The sequence below is a fragment of the Jaculus jaculus genome, chromosome 9 (assembly GCF_020740685.1).
Source record: "Jaculus jaculus isolate mJacJac1 chromosome 9, mJacJac1.mat.Y.cur, whole genome shotgun sequence".
Taxonomy (NCBI): domain Eukaryota; kingdom Metazoa; phylum Chordata; class Mammalia; order Rodentia; family Dipodidae; genus Jaculus; species Jaculus jaculus.
In genome coordinates this window covers 82,682,695-82,704,776 of record NC_059110.1, presented here as the reverse complement: position 1 = coordinate 82,704,776, position 22,082 = coordinate 82,682,695, and the positions used below count along the sequence as shown (strand labels likewise).

Below are 22,082 nucleotides of genomic sequence, written 5' to 3'. Positions count from 1 at the left end.
TAGAGGGAGACCCTGCCTCAAAAACAAACAAAACCTACCACACATTAAATCACAATGTGCCTTTTTTTTTTTTTTTTTTTTTGGCTGCTTCATGTGTGTATGTGTGGAGGCCACTAGAGAATGTCAGTATCCCCTTCCATTACTCATCATATTGCCTTGCCATGTGTCACTGATTCTGGAGTTTGCTGATTTTCATCTTCTGTTCTCCCTAGGACTGGGGTTACAGACATGTGTGGCTACACCCAGCTGTTTACATAGGTGTTAGGAAATCGAACTCAGGGTCACAGGCCCCCTTCAAGCCTTCATACTTACATAGGGAAGCACTCTTAATCTCTGAACCATCTCTCCAGCCTCACAAAATACTTTTTTTTTTGTTTGTTTTCTTTGAGGTAGGATCTCACTGTAGCCAGGATGACCTAGAACTCACTCAGTAGTCTCAGGGTGGCCTTGAACTCATGGCGATCCTCCTACCTCTGTCTCCCAAGTGAAGGGATTAAAGGCATGTACCACCACGCCTGGCTTAAATACACTCTTTATAACCTTCTTAATATTCAAAGAACATTCTTCTTCCTAGTCAAATTTTCTACACAGCAGTACCCCACCATCTGGATGGACATACAATAATTTACTTAAGCCAATCCCTTATTGCAAATTTTCTTAACCAGCAGAAAAGGAACAAATTTCCAACCAAATAGTTTCTTTCAGGCTAGAGATGGCTCAGCGGTTAAAGGCACTTGCTGGCAAATCTTGACGGCCTGGGTTCAATTCCCCAATCCCCATGTAAACCCAGCTACACAAAGTGGGGCATGCATCTGGAGTTTAATAGCAACAGGCCCTGCCATGCCCATTCTCTCTCTCCCTTTCTCCTTGCAAATAAATAAATTAAAATATTTTAGGTCTGGTGTGGTAGTACATGCCTTTAATCCCAGCACTTGGGAGGCTGAGGTCAGCCTGGGCTAGAGTGAGACCTTACCTTGGAAAAAAAAATTTTTTTTTTCAAGTAGTTGCTTTCCATTTTTCTCCACTGCAGCTCTGAGATGAACATTTTATAACTAAATCCATAAGATGAATTTCCAAGCACAGAATTACTACTAGGCCAAGAGACATGGAACCTCTCATGATGTTACATTAATACTGCCACACACAATGTATGGGACTAATCATTTGCCAAATTTAGGACTTATTTTTCCCTGTAATAGCATGGTAAGAGGAAAAATGCTTTCAGTGCTATATGGCTGCCTTTAATTACTAATGAATATTTTTTCTTTTTTTTTTTTAAGCATGATCTCATGTAGCTCAAGCTGGCCTCCACTGGCTATGTAGTTGAGGATGACCTTGAATTTCTGATTCTTCTGCTTCCAACCTCCCAAGTGCTGGAACACCACACCAGATTTTCATGCAGTGCTGGGGATTGAACCCAGAGATTCATAAAACACTCTACCAACTGAGCTACATTCCTAGCCAAGAATACTTTTTTCTCCCATAGTTTTACACTTCTACATTTCTCTTCGAATTTCCTGTGAATGTCCTTTTGCAGCTGGCTCATGCTCCTTGAAGTTGCTTATATGGAAATTACAGGGTAGAAAAGAGCTAGGAGGAAGAGGATGATACTTCACTGTGGTCCCATATCTCCAAAGGAGGCAGAGGGCTGGAGAGAAATGGTGAGGTGGCTGGAAGTTTGTCTTTGATGAAGGCCGGCTGTTCTCCCTCCTGATATGCTCCAGGATTTTATGGGCCTCTCTGCCCAATGACCAGATAAAGAGTCTGTGGCTCCCGGCCTGGTCTTTCACTGGTCTTCTGCCTCCTTCTGTGTTTCCAGGCTGCCCTTCCTTACCTCTGCTCCATGTTAGGTGAAGATATAGAGCCATGTGACCTGGTGCTGGAGGGACACACAGTGGCCAGTGAAAAGAGGAGGGGGAAAAAAAGGATGGACAGCAATTGTCCAGGGACAGAGCAGTCTTTGTTGCAGTGTATAAGTAGATAGCCTATCCACCCCCTGTCACAGTTCCTCCTACATACTATCCTCAGCTTAGGTTGAAGCAGAGCAGGATTCAATGATCTATCTACTTTTCCCTTTGTCTTTCAGTTTCTCAGAAATGGAGAGTAAGATAGAGCTCCCTGCATACCTCCACCCACCTGATAGAACAAATAACTTCCTGAACTTGGCCATTTTCTGTTAGGGAGTCTGGGTCAAGGCTTGACCCACATCTAAGCCAAGCCTAACCCTAGAGTAAGAATGGATCAAAAGCCTGGGGTGGCAGGTTTCTACTGCCTTATGTCCACAAGGGGCTCACATCCCATAGCCTATCTCCTCTGGTTGCTAGAAGAGACAATTTCCAGCCTGCACAGTCCTGAGCTGAGTCTCACAATCCTGAAAAGCAAAGCCAGAACACAAATGGCAGTGGTCACTAGAACCCCATTGGGGGCTACAGTCCTAATGTGGGTGGGGAGAAAGCCTTGGGCCACCCTTACATGATGAGAAATCTGTGTAGGACTGACCTATTAGCTCCTAGCATTGGTCTAACCCTGAGCCCCCAGCCTCAGGGCTACAATCGGGTATGAGGAACACCGTACATGAAGAGTTGCTCTGCTCACACCCACAGAGGTGTGAGTCAGTACAGGTGGATTTTTAGATTCCCTCCTGCATATCCATCTGTGGAGAAACAGACAGGGAGAAGGACCCCAAACAGGTAAGAACCCATAAGCTGAAAATCTACAGCAGTCTAAGACAGGGAAAAGGTAAGAGTAGTCAGGGAGGACTACTTGGACGGGAGTCTCAGTGCCACCTTTTCCCTGGAGAGTAGACTCACTTTTTCGGACCTCACCTGGAATGCAGGGAAGAATGGGAGATAAGGAAGGAAGGTCAAGGGGGAGACCTGGGAAAAGGGTAGACAAACTTTCCTTCTGTTTCTTCCTATTGCCACACAGAGACCAACTAACCTTGTGTAAGCTACAGCCACCTATTCCCCAATTCAACCAGTGTCTCTAATCAAAATCTTCTCTCTTGCTGGGCCAATGTGAGTGAAGCTTCTCCAGCCGAGGAGAATGAGCTACTACCCCGCCTGTTCAGACCTTCCCAGCTCCAGTTCTATCACCTTCCAGATGATAAGGAAAGATGTGACTCCTCCTCTTCCTCCTCGAAGCCAAGGGCAGAGGGCAACAGTTCTTCAACTGGCAGCTTTAGCTGGGTCAGGACATAAAGCTTGCCACTGAAGAACTACTGCGGCTCAGCCAGGTGAGGATGTGGGAGGCGCAGGTTCCTAAAGGGAAGGGGAAGAAAAAACAGAAAAGATCTTAGTAGATGGATCACAGGGATAATGTCCCACTGGCCACTGAAGCCCAGCTCTAGAGAACCTTTAACTGGGCCTGCAGAAGGAGCTCTTCAGAAAGAAACAAGAGGTGGATTTCAGTTTACTTCCCATGGCCCTCTTTACAGACCAGGAGGTACCAGAAATCTTTAGTAACTCCAAGCTCTATGGCATTCAGAGAAAGCAGGGTCTAAAACCCAGGTCCCAGGTGAGAAACTGGACTTCAGGTCTAGAAGTGAGTTCAGTGGTCTGCTCAACTGACTTGTTCCCATGGAATTCAGCTGGAAGAAGGGTTGGGGTGAGGGGGGGTTGACTGGGGAAGTGTGGAAGGGAGGAGGTCTAGAGTTTGGAAGAAGGTCAGTGGAGGCTCTGGGGAGTATGAGGGAAGGACAGCCGACCAAAAGTTGGGGAGGGGGGAGGTACAGGCAGGGTGGTTGGGCAGCTTCCTCAGGACTCTCAGATGCCAGGCATTCCGCTTGCACATTCCGGGTACATCTGGTATGAATTCCAGGCTGTCTGCCGGCCCCTCCAAGTCTGAACTTTGTTCCAAGTTCCAAGCCCCGCCCCCACAGTTCCAACGCATGAATCAGCAGGAAAAGCCGGGCCCTGCAGCATGGCCCAGGGAGGGGGCTGGGGGCGTGGCAGGTTTGAAGGCTGTATACTGGGGAGGGTCAGTTCTCCATTGACACTCAGTCCAAGTGCATGGACCATGCCAGACTGAGGGGCTAAGGGGATTTTGTTTTGGGATTTCTATATTCAGAGGGTTAGGGTGGGGTGGAGGGGTTTTCAAATTCTGAAAACCTCTTGGGAAGCATAAACTTTGTGCTATCTTCTTCCACCTAGGTGATCAGTCTAACTCTGTCCGTCTGCTCGAAATGGCTCTGGTCAGCCTACATGATTGAGCGGCTGCTCAGAGTTTGTGCCAAGCAGGTGCCCTTGGCCGCAGGGCGGGGTGGGTCCAGGGCACTGACCCTCTGACCAGCTGCTCCATCAACCCTCTGGCACCATGACAGCTTCTAGCCCAATCTGACAGCCAGGACAGGCCAAAAGAGTTGGGAGGTGGGAACTAGGGCCAGAGGGAGGTGGGGACGATAGCCTAGCCGGAGGCCATGGGGAGGGGCCAAGAGTTGGCTGGGAGGTGGGAAGAGAGGGAGCCCAGCGATGACTAAACCCAGGCGCCCCACCCAGCCAGTCCGCTTCCCAGGCGGTCAGGGCCAGGCTGGGGCTAGGGGCCTCACCACCCGACAGGCTGGGGGGAGGTGCAAAGGTGACCTTCTCTCTGTCCAAGACGGCCAGTTAGTGTGGGGGGGGAGGTGTTAAGAGTTTCCAGGCCCTCCTCCTGCCTGCTCCCCCCCCAGCCCCCGCCCAGCCGCGGTGAAACCCTAACCTTTGGGTTGCATAAGGCCCCCCGCACCGCCGCCCCCTACTCCTTTCCCCTCCCCCCTTACATAACATCCCCGGGAGGGAACGAGAGGAGGGACCGGCCCGCCCAGCGACCCCTTCCATGCCAGGGAACTGAACTGGCCCAGACCCAGTCAGCGCCGGCAGACGCAAAAGGCTCCCCACCAGCTCATTCGTCCAGATCCTCCCCAGGCCTCGTGGTCGGCTCCCATCACCTCGGACCAGAGGGCGTCGGGGTTAGCCGCCCCCGGCCCTCCAGTCCCTCATCTTTCCCCCAGCGACTCCGCCAGATCTTCCGCCACACTACTCCTATCCAGACTCTGTCCTTAAACCCTGACACATGGCTTCGGCTGATCCAAGCCCTTCCCGCCCCACACCCCGGTCCCGAGCCCCCCTGCCCTCGCCACCCCCTCCCCTCCCCCAGAAGGGCAGGGTGTGGTCGCCAGGACCCCACTTTCCCCCATCACCCCGTTCCCACGATTCCCCCTTGGATGACTAGCTTCCCAGAACACACCCACCTGGTTGCTGGGTGTGGGGCTTGCTGAGAGTAAGGGGAGCAAGCCACTACGTCCGCTCCCCACGGCCGGCGGCTCGGTCTCTTCCCAGCCGCCCAGCACACACCGGCTCCAGTCTCCGATCAGCTGGCGGCGTCGTGACGCACAAGCTGCGATCGCACTGGCCCTGACCAATCACTGCCCGCTGCTGGGCTGCGTGACCACACCCACTCGGAGGCGCCAGCACTTCTTTCCCTGCTCCCGCCCCTCCGGGCGTCTGGACTCGGATTGGCAAGAAGGCCACCTCCTTTGCTTGGAGGAGATGTGCTAAGCCACGCCCACCAACCCACCAGCTGGCCAATAGACGAAAAGGTGTGGCTAGCCCTCGGCGCGAGAGATTGGCTAAGGGGAGATCTGCGTCACACCCGAGTCTCGAGAGCAGGAGGAAGTGAAGGCGTGTGTTTTTGCAGTGCACACTGGTCAATGAAGTTCTCCACTTTCACACTCTCCCTCCCAGAATGCAGTGCGCTCTGTGAGTTGGCATTTTTAAACTGATAGCTGAATCCATCCCGGGGAAGTCCTTAAAGGGATACAGCCCCTCCTTTTTGGAGCCGGGACTGCTTCTTTTAGACAACCTCCAAACTGATTCGCTGGCCTCCTGAGCTCTCTAAGGAAAGGTGGAGCGGGCGAAGCAACAGGGAGTGAGAAGAATTAAAGATGGAAATCTTCCCCCGGGGCAGCAGGCTTCCGCTGGAGAACTCCCAAGGGTTTGGGGTGGGAGGTTGGGGAGGACTGCTCACCTCGCACAGCCCCAGCTTTCACTGGGATGGGGGTGCTGTCTAACCAAAAGTGTTTTCTATGTCCCAGTCGCAGAAGAGCTTCACAGCTTCTTGAGGGGAAATTTCCTTCCTAACAAAAGGCTCATAGCACAGCCCCTCTGCTGACAGTCGAAAGCGAACTCTGGTCAGAAATCAGGGGATAGGCCGTACCAAAGTGCAGCTGATCAGAAATCCCATCCTTTGATTAAACCCGTTCTGATTGTGTCGTCCCCCCCCGCCCCCCAGCGCTGGACTGACTCAGGCCTACTTAGGGAAGCGATTTCAAAGGTAGAGACCAATGAAGAGACTGCTCCTTCCCCCAGGGGCCAATCAGAGTCCTAGAGGGCGGGGGATGGGTAAAAACTGAAATGAACCCAATGACTTGGCAAAAGCCGCTGAATTGCGTATTTCAAGGGGCAAGCCTAGGACCACCTCATCACTTGTCCGCCCCCACCTCCATCACCAAAGAGAAACGCGTGGACTTTTTGCATAAGCTCCAAATCGAGAGTGAGGCCAACTGAGCCGAGAGAGGAACCTGCAGCGTGACATATTTCCCCCTGATAAATATGGGCCCCACTAGGGGATAGCTATGGTTCCTTCGAATTTCTCAGGTCTGCACTCAGAACCTTGTGCCTTTAAGGAGACTTCCTGCCATCCTCCTCAGTAACAGCTGATTGTTGAAAAGTGTGACCTCAGGGGACAAATCAGCTGTTACCACATCCTCCTTCTTGCTTCCCTTCTCCATCTCTCCTCCCCACCCCCACTACAGTGAGGGAAGGAAATGGAGTCCTAAGTGTGGGAGACAGCATGTATGATCTTTCCTCTTCTCCGTCACTTCTAGATTGTCGTGTGCTCCACCCCACCTCTATCTGCTCCTTGGTTCTTCAAAGATTCAGAGGAGATTGGAACCAGAGGTATTTCCTGTCAACACAGGCTTCTCAGGTCCGCCCTCTCCCTCACTGTTGGAGAGGCCCGTTATGGTGACCAGCTGGGTGCGTGGGTGTCCCCCTGAGAGGGTACAGAGTACCTGAGGTGCAGGCCTAAGCGGAGAGAAAAAGGGAGAAAGAAGGCAAACTTTGGAGCTTGGAGCCCTGTTTCTTAGGCCTGTATCAGTTGCACTGTTCTTTTTTTTTTTTTTTTTTTAATATTTATTTGGGAGAGAGAAGAGAAAAAGGCAGGTGGGGAGAGAGAGAGGGAGGGAGAGAGAAAGAGGGAGGGAGAGAGAATTGACACGCCAGGGCCTCTAGCCGCTGCAAACAAACTCCAGACGCCTGTGCCACCTAATGCATCTGGCTTTACGTGGGTCCTGGGGAATTGAACCTGGGTCCTTTGGCTTCTCAGGCAAGTGCCTTAAACACTAAGTCATAACTCCAGCCCTTAGTTGCACTATTCTTCCCCACACAGAGGTCTGCTAAGTAATGGGCTTTGCCCACTTACTCTACTTCTAACTTCTCAGGTGCCTCTCATCTTTTAACATCGCTGGCAAAGGTGCTAACTTTTTTTTTTGGGGGGGGATCTCCCTCTAGCCCGGGCTGAGCTGGAATCCACTATGCAGTCTCAGGGTGGCCTTGAACTTACGGCGATCCTCCTACCTCGCCTCCAAAGTAAGTGCTGGAAGCCCAGGCTCAGTGCTAACATTTTTATTGCCGAGGGACTGCAAGCAAAATACAGTGGCCCTAAAGGCCAGGGTCTTTTGTTAGGAAGTCAGGCAGAAAAACTCAGGTAAAATATATTGCCCCAACTCTGAGCTGGGAGTTAGGGTCACTTCAGGACAAGCCTAGTGTGAAGTCCCAGGATTGACTTGGCAGGGTTAGGGGAAATTGAGCAGGGCTCTAGCCAAGCTTGGAAGAAAGAGGAGTTTCAAGCAGCTGCCCCATTCTCCATTCTCCTTCGCATAGAAATCCTATTCCCTTCTCAGTCAGGGCTTTGGAGTGGCCCTTCTCCATTTTCTCCCACTTCCCTATCTTTCTGCCACCCCTTCCAGGCCCCAAGTACAAGGCTGGAGACTTGGATTACTCAACCTAAGCACTGTTGACTTTTTTTTTTTGAGATAGGGTTTCACTCTAGTCCAGGATGACCTGGAATTCACTATAGAGTCTCAGGTTGGTCTCCAATTCATGGTGATCCTCCTATCTTTGCCTCCCAAGTGCTGGGATTAAAGGCATGTGACACCATGCCTGACCTACTATTGACTTTTTTTTTTTTCAAGGTAGTGTCTCACTCTAGCCCAGGCTGACCTGAAATTCACTGTGGAGTCTCAGGGTGGCCTCGAACTCACAGCAATCCTCCTACCTCTGCCTCCCAAGTGCTGGGATTAAAGGTGTGCGCCACCACGCCCAGCTCCTACTGTTGACTTTTGAGCCAGAGAATTTCTTGGAGGGCTGCCCTGTGCACAGTAGGAAGTTTAATACCATCCTGGTCCTTGATGCCAGTAGCGCACACTCACAATTATACCAAACAAAAGTGTCCCCAAATGTCTGTTGGGGAGGGTCCATATCTACCCTAGGTGAGAACCACTGAGTTAGGCAAATTTGGATTCATTTTTGTATTAGTTGTGAGCTATTGGAAACAATTTTCCTCACCTAAAATATAGTGTGAAAAAAAATTCATCTTTTAAAAAATATAGCTTATTTCTTTATTTGAGGAGAGAAAGAGAGAGAGTGTGTGAGACAGAGAATGGGCACGCCAGGGCCTCCAGCCACTGCAAACGAACTCCAGACGCATGCACCTCCTTGTACATCTGGTTTATGTGGGTCCTGGGGAATGGAACTGGGGTCCTTTGGCTTTGCAGGCAAACGCCTTAACGGTTAAGTCATCTTCTCCAGTCCCAAATTCAGGTTTTCTTGTAGAGATTTAAAAAACTGAGAGCTGGGCTTGGTGGCACATACCTTTAATCCCAGCACTCAGGAGGCAGAGGTAGGAGGATCACTGTGAGTTTGAGGCCACCCTGAGACTACATAGTAAATTCCAGGTCAACCTGGGCTAGAGTGAGACCCTACCTTGAAAAACAAAAAAAAAAGCAACAACAACAACAAACTGGAAACCGCTTAGCATAGTACTTGGCCCACAGTTGGAGCACCCAATATTAGCTTCCTTTTTACTGACCTCACTTGGTATGGGATGACTGTCCCCAGGGCACCTATAGCCTCCCTATGACTATCTTTTCGAAACACAATTTTGAGATTGGCAAAAGGGAATTTGGTGTCCAATTCCCCAAAGCCTAAGGATATTTGAGTGGGATCCAGGAGCGCACATGTGGGATGAAGGAAAGGGAAATTAGGAGAACTGTCACACAGCATCATCATCGCTGTTATGTTGTGTGTGCTGTGCATGCAGGCATGTGATGTTCACTTTGTACATGTGCATGTGTCTGTGCGGGGGTGAGTGTACATTTGTGCACATGTCTGTAGAGGCCAGAGGACATCTCGGGTGGCATCATCAGGTACGAAGTCCATCTCTTTGAGACAGGATCTCTCACTAGCCTGGAGCTTACCCATTAGCCTTGGGGATCTGCCTGTCTTCAACTCCCTAGCACTGAGATTACAGGCTCCTGCCACCACACACAGCATTTTTATATAGGGACTGGGGAAAAAATAAGGGCTGGAGAGATGGCTCAGTGGTTAAGGTGCTTACCTGTGAAGCCTGAGGACCCAGGTTCGATTCCCCAGTACCCATGTAATCCAGATGAACAAGGTGCCACATGCATCTGGAATTCGTTTGCATTGACTGGAGGCCCTGGAATGCTCATTCTCTCTCTCTTTCTCTATCTGCCTCTCTATCACTCTTTCATATGAATACAAAAAATAAATTTAAAAAAATGAGGACTGGAGAGATGGTTTAGCAGTTAAGGCACTTGCCTGCGAAGCCTAAGGACCATGTTCAACTCTACAGATCCCATGTTAGCCAGACACACAAAGATGAGGCAAGACAAGGTAGCACATGCCCAGTCGGTGGCAAAAGAGTGTGGAGTTTGATCACAGTGACTGAAGCCCTGGCACACAAGTTCTCTACCTCTCCTCCTTCTCTGTCTCTCTCTCTTTTGCTCTCTCTAAAATAAGAAAAATTCTGAAAGAAATGAGCCAGATGTAGTGGCACACACCTTTAACTGCAACACTCAGGAGGCAGAGGTTGGAGGATTGCTTTGAGTTCGAGGCCACCCTGAGACTACACAGTGAATTGCAGGTCAGCCTGGGCTATATATAGTAAGACCCTACCTTGGGAAAAACAAACAAACAAACATATTTTAGGGCTGGAGCAGTTAAGGCACTTACCTGCAAAGCCTAAGGACCTGGGTCCTTATAAATAATAATATAATACAATAAAAATAAAAAAGATTTTAAAAACTTTTTTTTAATTTATGAGAGAAAGAGGCAGTTAGACAATGTTCATGCCAAAGCCTCCAACCACTGCAAATGAACTCCAGATGCATGCACCACCTTGTGCATCTGACTTTATGTGGGTCCTGGGGAATCAAACCCGGGTCCTTTGGCTTTGCAGGCATGTACATTAACTGCTGAGCTGTCTCTCCAGCCTCTCAGTTTTATTTTATTTTGTGTGATGAGATTTATTGAGTGAACATGATTGGTGAGGTTGGACAGTGGGAGCTCATGAATGCAGAGCATGTCACTTGTCGAGGGGACCACAATTAGGGATATGCTGACCCCACAGCCATCAGAGATGAGCCACTTCCCAGCTACCATATCTTCAAAGTCATCTGCACTGACTGACGAGGTGAAGCCCCGCTTCTTTGAGATGTGGATCTTCTGGAGGTCAACAAACTTGAACTTGGCTCTGCGCAGGGCCTCAATTGCCTGCTCTTTATTCTGCAGCTTGGTGTGGATGGGCCTGATAACCTGGCCCATATGAAGCCTGGCCACTGTGCCCTGGGGCTTCCCCAGAGCACCCTGCATACCTGCCTGGAGCCTAAATTGGGAGTAGTATGAGATCAGAAACATGGATATTCAGCTGGGCGTGGTGGCGCACGCCTTTAGTTCCAGCACTCGGGAGGCAGAGGTAGGAGGATTGCTGTGAGTTCGAGGCCACCCTGAGAATGCAGAGTGAATTCTGGGTCAGCCTGAGGTAGAGTGAGACCCTACCTTGAAAAACAAAAAACAAACAAACAAAAAACCCCCAAAATATGGATATTCATCAGAAAACTGTCTCAAAGGTCCCTTAGGGCAGTCAAAACCTAACAATGGTTTGAGTCCCAGTACCCATGTACAGCCAGATGCACAAAGTGGTACATGTGTCTGGAGTTCATCTGCAGCAGCTAGAGGCCCTAGCGTGCCTATTGTCTTTCTCTCTCTCCTTAGAAATAAGTAAATAAAAATATATTTTAAAAAGGTTACATACACTACCCAAGGAGGCTGCTGTTTGCAGCCATTGCACACCAAGTCACCATGAGTAAAGGAACCTGGTCAGCTTAATTGACTGCAGATATTTTATTTTTTGAGGTAGGGTGTCCCTCTAGCACAGGCTGACCTGGAATTCACTATGTACTTTCAGGGTGGCCTCAAACTCATGGCAATCTTCCTACCTCTGCCTCCCAAGTGCTGGGATTAAAGACAAAGGCATGTGCCACCACGCTCAGCTTTAATCCCAGCACTTGGGGCATATATATATATATATATATTCACCAACACAGACAGATAGATAGATAGATAGATAGATAGAATGATAGAGATAGAGAGAGAGGCCCCTGGTGGGCCTCTAGCCACTGCAAATGAACTCCAGATGCATACACCACATTGTATATTTGGCTTTACATGGGTACTGGAGAATTGAACACAGGCCATCAGGCATTGCAAGCAAACACATTAACCGCTGAACCATCTCTCCAGCCTATTTAAAAATTTTTAAAGTTTTTTAAAAATTTATTCTAGAGAGTCAGAGAAAGACACACGGAGAGAGGAAGAGACAGAGAGAATGAGCAAACCAGGGCCTCTAGCTACTGCAAACGAACTCCAGATATATGTACCACCTTGTGCATCTGACTTATTTGGGTCCTGGGGAATCAAACCAGGGTTATTTGGCTTTGCAGGCAAACACCTTAACTGCTAAGCCATCTCTCCAGCCCAGCCCATTTTTTAAAAAAGTGTTTATTTATTGATTGGAGAGAGAGAGGATAAGAGAATAGGCATGCCAAGGCCTCCTGCTTCTGCAAGATACATGTTTCACTTTGCGTGTATGGCTCTGTGAATACTTTGTGTTCTGGGGAATCAAGCCTGAGCCATCAGGCATTGTAAGCAAGTGCCTTTAACCCCAAAGCTATCTTCCAGCCTTTTTTTTTTTTTTTTTGAGATAAAGTCTCCCTGGAATTCAATCTAGTCTCAGGCTGGCCTCAAACTCATGGCAATCCTCCTACCTTTACCTCCAAGTGTTGAACTTAAAGGCATATACCACCATGCCCAGCCAGGCTTTTTATTAGTTTTAATATTTTTATTTATTTTCAAGGAGAGATAAAAATGAGACAAAATGGGCACTCCAGGGCCTCCTACTACTGCAAAGAACTCCAGACATATGTACCACTTTGTGCATCTGGCTTTACATGGGTACAGGTAATCAAATCCGGGGTGTCAGACTTTGCAAGCTGATGCTGAGCCATCTCTCCAGTCCCCTATTATTATTTTATTATTGGTAGTAATACTACTAGGAAATTGAATCTAAGACCTTCTGCATGTGGATACCCTCTATCACCGAGCTGTACCCCTCCCCACACTCTAAAGCATTATTTTTCAAGACATGCCTTGAAGAATCAGTCATCTTTTTTTTTTCCCTGAGGTAAGGTCTCACTTTAGCACAGGCTGACCTGGAATTCACTGCGTAGTCTCAGTGTAACCTCAAACCCCCTGTGATCCTCCTACCTCTGCTGGGATTAAAGGCATGGGACACCAAGCCTGGCTCATGTTTTTTTTTTTTTCTTTTTCTTTTGTTTTTGTGGGTTTTGTTTTGTTTTGAGTATTTCAGGTAGTCCAAGGCTTGCCTGCAACTCCGTATGTAGCTGAGGATTACTTTGAATTCATTATCCTCCTGTCCCCACCTCCCAGGCTTATAGGCATGTGCCACCACACCTGGTCTGTATGGTGTTGGGGATTGAACTCAGGGCTTTGTGCATGCTAGGCAGGCGTTCTAGCCACTGACCCACATCTCTGATTTGTGCATCAGAATAATCTAAGGTACTTGATAAAGTTCAGGTTCTTAAGTAACATTCCATATAGACTACTGAATCCTAAGTACACCCTAAACCAGACATGGTGGCACCTTTAATCCCAGCATTTGGGAGGCACAGGTAGGAGGACCTCTGTGAGTTCAAGGCCACCTTGAGACTAGTGAATTCCAGGTCAGCCTGGGCTAGAGCGAGACCCTACTTTGAAAAAACAAACAAAAAACAGTATACCCCAAAATTTGAAAATCCCTTCTGGGGGTTTTGGAGCTAGGGACTTAGTTCTGTGGTAGAACATTTACTTAACTACCATCACGAAGCACTGGGTTCAATTTCCTGGATCAAAAAAACCAAAAACATGTCTCTAGGGTTCATATAAAAGAAAGTGTGATGTCCTGAAATCTCAATGTACCAGGGAAGTTAAATTAGAAGCCGGGCGTGGTGGCGCACACGTTTAATCCCAGCGCTTGGGAGGCAGAGGTAGGAGGATCCTTGTGAGGTCAAGGCCACCCTGTGACTACATAGTGAATTCCAGGTCAGCCTGGGCTACAGCGAGACCCTACCTTGAAAAACAAAACAAAACAACAACAAAAAAGAAGTTAAGTTAGGTACATTCAAGGTCACTGCTGTAGTTCAAGATACCACCACTAGAGGGCAGAACGCACACAGAATTAAAGCAGGAAAAGGTAGTGCTTGCTCAGTCTAGATCAACTGAGACTGGAGCAATGACCACGTGGACTCTATTCTCTTGGTACTGAGAAGGTACTACCTCTTGACCATCTAAACCGGTTCAGAAGGACATGTAAGCGATACCTGTAATCTCAGCACTTGAGATGATTTTGTGTTCAAGGCCAGCCTGGACTACATAGACAGATTCTGACTCAAAAATATAAAAATAAATAAAATTTAAAAAAGGATTTAACCTAGGAAAGGGTGAAGAGTGCCAAGGGGCGGGGGGTGGGGGGGGATGAAAGAAAAGAAAAGAAAAAAAAAAAAAACTCTGTCTTCTGGTTTCAGATTCTCATACCAAATTTGGAGACTGGGAATTGTCACATGCCATTATTGTCACTATTGAAAAAACAATAGTGCACAGCTAATGAATGCAGAAACACTGGTTTTATTTGTTTATTTATATGAGAGAGATTGTTTGAGTCAGAGAGAAACAGAAAGTGATATCGACAGAGCGAAAGAGGAAAAAGAGGGGGTGAATATGGACATGCCAGGACCTCTAGCCACTGCAAACAAACTCCAGACACATGCACCACTTTGTGCATCTAGCTTTACGTGGATACTGGAGAATCAATTCCAGGCTGTCAGGATTTGCGAGCAAATGCCTTACCTGTGGAGCTATCTCTTCAGCCCTATTTCTTTTCTTTTTGTGTTTTGTGTTTTTTGAGGTAGAGCCTCCCCAGGGCTGGGATTAAAGGCGTACGCCACCATAACTGGCTTATTTATTTTAATTTTAATTTTTTTGATTTTGATTTGTTTTTGTTTTTTCAAGTAGGGTTTCACTATAGCTCAGGCTAACCTGGAATTCACTATATAGTCTCAGACTGGCCTTGAACTCATGGTAATCCTACCACCTCTGCCTCCCAAGTGCTGGAGTACTGGTATTAAAGGCATGCACCACCATGCCCACCTTGCTTATTTGTTTGTTTATCTATTTATTTATTTTTTGGTTTTTCGAGGTAGGGTCTCACTCTGGTCCAGGCTGACCTGGAATTAACTCTGTCATCTCAGGGTGGCCTTGAACTCATGGCAATCCTCCTACCTCTGCCTCCCGAGTACTGGGATTAAAGGCGTGTGCCACCACGCCCGGCTTTGTTTATTTATTATTATTATTACTATTTTGGTTTTTTAAAAAGTTTTTTTTTTTAATTTATTTGAGATCAACAGAGACAGAAAGAGGAGAGAGAGAGAGAAAGAGAGAGGGAGGGAGGGAAAGAGAATGGGCACACCAGGGCCTCCAGCAACTGAAAACAAACTCCAGACATGTTTCCCCCTTTGTGCATCTGGCTAACATGGGTCCTGGGGAATCAAGCCTCAAACCGGGGTCCTTAGGCTTCACAGGCAAGCACTTAATTGCTAAGCCATCTCTCCAGCCCTGTTTTGGTTTTTTGAGGTAGGGTCTCACTCTAGTTCAAGCTGACTTGGAATTCACTATGGAGTCTCAAGGTGGCCTCAAACTCATGGTGATCCTTCTACCTCTGCCTCCCAAGTGCTGGGATTAAAGGCGTGAGCCACCACACTTGGCTCAACCAATTTGTTTATTTATTTTTAAACAGGGTCTCATGTACTGTCCAGGCTGGCTTCAGACTGTGTAGCCAAAGATGATCTTGAGCTCCTGGTCCTCCTGCCTCAGCCTCCTGGGAGTACAGATGTGTTTCGCCGTGTCTGGCTTGAACACCTGAGATAGAGGCCTGAGAATGACTTTTTATTTTATTTTATTTTTGGTTTTTCATGGTAGGGTCTTATTCTAGCCTGGAATTCACTATGTAGTGTCAAGCTGACCTTAAACTCACTGTGATCCTCCTACTTCAACCTCCCAAATGCTGGGATTAACTTTTGGCTCAACTTTCTCACAGTTTCACACAAGACCTTGAACAAATTTACCAAAAGGTAGTAAATTAGCTTTCCCATCCTAAAAGAGGTATAAAAATTGAAGATAACCTTTTTTTTCTTCTTTCTTTCTTTCTTTTTTTTTTTTTTTTTGAGGTAGGGTCTCACTCTGGTCCAGCCTGACCTGGAATTAACTCTGTAGTCACAGAGTGGCCTTGAACTCAAGGGATCCTCCTACCTCTGCCTCCCAAGTGCTGGGATTAAAGGCGTGCGCCACCACACCTGGCACCTTTTTTTCTTTTTAATTTTTAAAAAAATTTTTTTTTGGTTTTTAGAGGTAGGGTCTCACTCTAGCCCAGGCTGACCTGGAATTCACTATGGAGTCTCAGGGTGGCCTTGAACTCACGGCAATCCTCTTACCTCTGCCTCCCGAGTGCTGGGATTAAAGGCATGTACAACCATGCCCGGCTTTCTTTTGATTTTTTAAAAAAATATGTTATTTATTTATTTGAGAGAGACAGAGAGAAAGATGTAGAGAAAGAGAGAGAGAATGGGCACACCAGGGCCTCCAGCCACTGCAAATGAACTCCAGACACATGTGTCTCCCTGTGCATCTGGCTAACGTGGGTACTGGGGTGCATCATATCCCCTCCCTCTCTCCATTAGTCTCTCTCTTATTTTGATGTCATCATCTTTTTCTCCTATTATGAGGATCTTGTGAAGGTATTGCTAGGTACTGTGAGGTCATCGATATCAAGGCCAATTTGCTAGGATTAAAGACGTTTGCCACCATGCCTGGCAATCAAAATATATTTTTATTTTTTTTGTTTATTTTTATTTATTTATTTGAGAGCAACAGACAGAGAGAGAAAGAAGCAGAGAGAGAGAGATAGAGAGAAAATGGGCATGTCAGGGCCTCCAGCCATTGCAAATGAACTCCAGATGCATGTGCCACCTTGTGCATCTGGCATGGGTCCTGGAGAATCAAGCATTGAACTGGGGTCTTTAGGCTTCACTGGCAAGCGCTTAACCACTAAACCATCTCTCCAGCCCCAAAATATTTTTTTCAAAAAACTTAAAATAGCCAGGCATGGTGACACATGTCTTTAATTCCAACACTTGGGAGGCAGAGGTAGGAGGATCGATGTGAGTTCAAGGCCACCTGGAGACTACATAGTGAATTCCAGGTCATCCTGGGCTAGAGTGATGAAACCCTACCTCGAAAAAAAAATTATACTAAGTTGGGTATAGTGGTGCACTTCTTTAATCACAGCACTCAGTAGGAGGATTGCTGTGACTTCAAGGTGAGCCTGAGACTACATAGTGAATTCCAGGTCAGCCTGGGCTAGAGTGAGACTTTACCTCAAAAAATATATTTATTTATTTGAGAGAGAGAAAAGAGAGAGAATGAGTCCACCAGGACCTCCTGCCACTGCAAAAGAACTCCAGATACAGGTACCACTTTGTGCATCTGGTTGTAAATGGCTATTGAAGGGCTGGAGAGATGGCTTAGTAGTTAAGGCACTTGCCTATGAAGCCTGAGGACTGAGGTTCATTTCCCCAGTACCAGCGTAAGCCAGATGCACAAGGTAGCACATGCACCTGAGTTTGTTTGCAGTTGCTGGAGGCCCTGGTGTGTCCATTCTCTCTCTCTCATAAACAAATTAAACAAATGGCTACTGAGGACTCAAACCCTGTCCATCAACCTTTTCAAGCAAGCATCTTTAACCACCAAGTCATCTCTCCAGCCCCCAAATAAACTTCAATGAACTCCAGATACATGCACCACCTTGTGCATCTTATGTGGGACCTGGGGAATTGAGCCTGGGTCCTTTGGCTTTACTAGCAAGTGCCTTAACCATTAAGCCATCTCTCCAGCCCATCTTTTCTTATTTTTTGAAGTAGTCTCATTCTAGCACACCTCTAATCCCAGCACTAGGGAGGCAGAGGTAGAAAGATTGTCATGATTTCAAGGCCACCCTGAGGTAGTAAATTCCAGGTCAACCTGGACTAGACTCTACCTTGAAAAAAAAAAAAAAAAAGAGAGAGAGAGAGAAAGAGAGAGAGAGAGAGAGAGAAAGAACAAAAGCAAACAAACAAATGAAAGCTGGAGAGATGGCTTAGTGATTAAGGCATTTGCCTGCAAAGCCAAAGGACCCAGGTTCAACTCCCCAGGACCCACGTGAGACAGATGCACAAGGTGGTACATGCATCTGGATTTCATTTGCAATGGCTGGAGGCCCTGGTGTGCCCATTCTCAATCTCTCTCTCTCTCTCTATCTCTTTCTACATCTCTCAAATAAATTAAAAAAAAAAATAATCGTAAAAGAAAGTGTATAAAGGGGGCTGGAGAGATGGCTTAGCGGTTAAGTGCTTGCCTGTGAAGCCTAAGGACCCTGGTTCGAGGCTGAATTCCCCAGGTCCCACGTTAGCCAGATGCACAAGGGGGCGCACGCATCTGGAGTTCGTTTGCAGTGGCTGGAAGCCCTGGCGCGCCCATTCTCTCTTTCTCCCTCTATCTGTCTTTCTCTCTGTGTTTGATGGTCTCAAATAAATAAATAAAAAATGAACAAAAAATATTTAAAAAAAAAAAAGAAAGTGTATAAAAAACCAAACAAACAAAAGGAGTGGTGGTGAAGATTAAACAAAACAAAATATGCAAAGTGCTTGGTAGGTTTCTAGCTCCATAACTGTGGGTTGTAAATTACAACTGTCCAAGATCATGTGGCTAAGCACATAAGGGGCTCCAGAAAGTTACTTATTTAATTAAAAAAAAAATTTTTTTAAGATAGGGTCTCCCTCTAGACCAGGCTGACCTGAAATTCACTATGTAGTCTCAGTGTGGCCTCAAACTCATAGAGATCCCTCTACTTTGGCCTCCAGAGTGCTGGGATTAAAGGCGTGCACTACAACACCTGGCCTTTTTAAATTTATTTATATGACAGAGCGAGAGAGAGAAAAAGGAAGAAATAAGCGGGGGGGGGGGGGGGGAGAAAGGAGGGAGGGAGGGAGAGAGAAAGAAAAATTACACTTTAAAATGGCTTGGGGGCTGGAGAGGTGGCTTAGCAGTTAAGCACCTGCCTGTGAAGCCTATGGACCCTGGTTCGAGGCTCAATTCCCCAGGACCCACGTTAGCCAGATGCACAAGGGGGCGCATGCGTCTGGAGTTCGTTTGCAGTGGCTGGAGGCCCTGGTGCGCCCATTCTCTCTCTCTCTCTCTGCCTCTTTCTTTCTGTCGCTTTCAAATAAATAAAAAAGTAAAAAAAAAAAAATTTAAATGGCTTGGAGTGTGGTGAGGGTGGAGCTAGAGAGATGGCTTAGCAGCTAAGTGTCCTTCCTGTACAAGAGTGAGGGCCTGAAACTGCTTGAGTTCAAATTTCCAGATGCCACGTAAATCAGCTGGGCATGGCCACAAGCACCTGTCATCCCAGTCCTGCAGAGGGCAGACACCCAACAATCAACAGAGCCCAGTAAGCTCTAAACAAGACCCTGGAGCAGTTCACCAGATGCTTCCCTTTGGCCTCCACAGTGACCCTGCCTGCCGCAGGCCGGTTTATGGGACACTGAAAGGGCACACACACATGAATTCACCACACACACACACACACACATTAAAAAAAGAAAGAAAGAAAACGTCAGGGGGAGGGCTGGAGAGATGGTTCAGCACTTAAGGCACTTGCCTGAAAAGCCTAATAACTAGAGTTTGATTTCCCAGTATCCACAATAAAGCCAAATATACAGTGGTGTATACACCTGAGTTCTTTTGCAGGGGCTGGAGGCCCTGGGATGCCCATTCTCTCTCTTTCTCTCCTACCTCTCTATGCTTGCAAATAAATAAAAATAGTAAAAAAAAAAAAAAAAATGTCAGGGGGAAGCTGGGCATGATGGCTCATGCCTATAATCACTTTGAGAGGCTGAGGTAATTGAGTCATCATCTTTTTTTTTTTTTTTTTTGGTTTTTCAAGATAGGATCTCACTCTAGCCCAGGCTGACCTGGAATTCACTATGGAGTCCCAGGGTGGCCTAACTCTTGGCGATCCTCCTACCTCTGCCTCCCGAGTGCTGGGATTAAAGATGTGTGCCACCACGCCCAGCAGGTCATCATCATTTTTAAGACCAGTCTGATCTATAGTGAGTTTAGGACAGCATGGGCTACTCAGTGAGACCCCATCTCAACAAAACCAAACTAAACAAACAAACAAAAGATGACATAGGAACCTTGTATGGCAGCACATGCCTATAATCCCTGCACTCAGGAGGCTGAGGCAGGAGGATGACTGTTAACACACCTTGCCTTTAGTTCTAGCACTCGGGAGGCAGAGGTAGGAGAATGCCCTGAGTTTGAGGCCATCCTGAGACTACAGAGTGAATTCCAGGTCAGCCTGGGCTAGAGTGAAACTCTACCTCAGAAAACAAACAAACAAAAAACTTAAAATAAGATTGGTATGGTGTCACGTGCCTTAAATCCCAGTGCTTGAGAAACAGAGGTAGGACGATCACCATGAGTTCAAGGTCAGCCTGGGCTATAGTGAGACCCTACCTCAAAAAAAAAAAAACAGGGCTGGAGAGATGGCTTATCTGTTAAGGTGTTTGCCTACAAAGCCAAAGTCCCAAATTTGATTCCCCAGGACCCACATAAGCCAGATGAACAAGGTGGCGCATGAATCTGGAATTCATTTGCAATGGCTAGAGGCTCTGGCACATCCATTCTCTATCTGCTTCTTTCCTTCTTTCTGAAATAAATAAATAAAATTTAAGAGAAAAAGAAAAACAAAAACAAAATGCTGGGCGTGGTGGTGGTGCACACCTTTAATCTCTACATTTGGGAGGCCAGGGTAGGAGGACTGCTGTGAGTTGAGGCCAGTCTAAGACTACAAAGTGAATTTCAGGTCAGCCCTGGGCTATAGTGAGACTTTACCTCAGAAAAACAAACAAACAAGAATGACACGGGTGGGCTGGAGGTTTAGCTCAACAAGGCCCAGGGTTCATTCTCCAGCACCATGGGAAACTAAACAACTAAAATGATGGTTAAACTATTCAGACAGTTACCTATGAGTTATCTGTCAGACAGATTGACAGGGAAAGGGATTCTAGTTGTTCTTAAGAAAGAAAAGGAAAGAAGGGAGGAAGAAAGAGAGAGATGGAGGGAGGGATGGAATAGAGCAGGGCATGATGTCGCATGCCTTTAATCACATCACTCGAGAGGCTGAGGTAAGAGTTTGAGGCCAGCCTGGGGCTACAGAGTGATTTCCAGGACAGCCGGGGCTGGGGTGAGACCCTGCCTCAGAGAACAACAGCAGCAAAAAGAACAGATAGACTGTTGTGATGAGACATATTGTTTTTTCTCATGTTTGTTTATTATTTTTTTTTTAATTTTAAGAGAGGGTCTCATCTAGGGTGGCCTTGAACTCATGGCAATCCTCCTACCTCTGTCTCCGAATGCTGGGATTAAAAGCATGTGGCACCACGCTTGGTTCTAGCCCTATTTTTGTGGTACTTAAAAAAAAAATTACTTTCTTTTTTTTGGGGGGCAAGGTTTTACTTTGTAGAAGGTTTGTGAAAATTGCTTTGTAGAGTATGTTGGCCTTGAACTTGCAGTGATCTGGTTTTGCCTCCTAAGTCTTTATTTTTTTAAAAGTGCTTTTAAGGCTTTCCACTTTTGCACAGAACTTTTGTACGACTCAAAAGCCAAACACAGGGCTGGGGAGATGGCTCAGCAGTTAAGGCTCTTGCCTGCAAAGCCTAAGGACCTGGGTTTGATTCCCCAGTGGCCAGGGAAAGCCAGATGCACAAAGTGGCACATGCATCTGGAGTTCATTTGCAGCAGTTGGAGGCTCTGGTGCACCCATTCCCCCCCCCTCCGCCTCCCTCTCTCTGCTTACAAACAAATAAATAAAAATATTGAGCCAGGCGTGGTGGAACATGCCTTTAATCCCAGCACTTGGGAGGCAGAGGTAGAAGGATCGCTGTGAGTTCGAGACCACCCCTAGACTATATAGTAAATTTCAGGTCAGCCTGGACTAGAATGAGACCCTACCTCAAAAACAAAAAGAAACAAACAAACAAACAAAATGGGCCGGAGAGATGGCTTAGCGGTTAAGGCACTTGCCTGTGAAGCCTAAGAACCCAGGTTCAATTCTCCAGGTCCCACGTAAGCCAGATACACATGGTGGCATATGCGTCTGGAGTTCGTTTGCAGTGGCTAGAGGCCCTGGCACACCCATTCTCTCCTTCCCTCCCTGTCTCTGTCTCTAATTAAAAAAAAAAAAAAAAAAAAAAAAGCCAAACACACACACGTATTTGTGGCAGAAGCAACTGCGGTTGGTTTCCGTTCCGTCCT

General features: G+C 47.1%; 1 long non-coding RNA gene and 1 pseudogene across 1 annotated transcript; both read right to left on the bottom strand.

Moving 5' to 3' along the window:
- Window positions 1-1,967: 1,967 nt before the first annotated feature.
- Window positions 1,968-5,351, bottom strand: LOC123463424. The gene is made up of 2 exons (XR_006638928.1): window positions 5,228-5,351; window positions 1,968-3,260 (listed from the first exon to the last, which is right to left on the bottom strand). It is a non-coding gene; the product is annotated as an uncharacterized LOC123463424 (long non-coding RNA).
- Window positions 5,352-11,351: 6,000 nt separating this feature from the next.
- Window positions 11,352-11,457, bottom strand: LOC123463833 (annotated as a pseudogene).
- Between the last annotated feature and the right edge of the window lie 10,625 nt (window positions 11,458-22,082).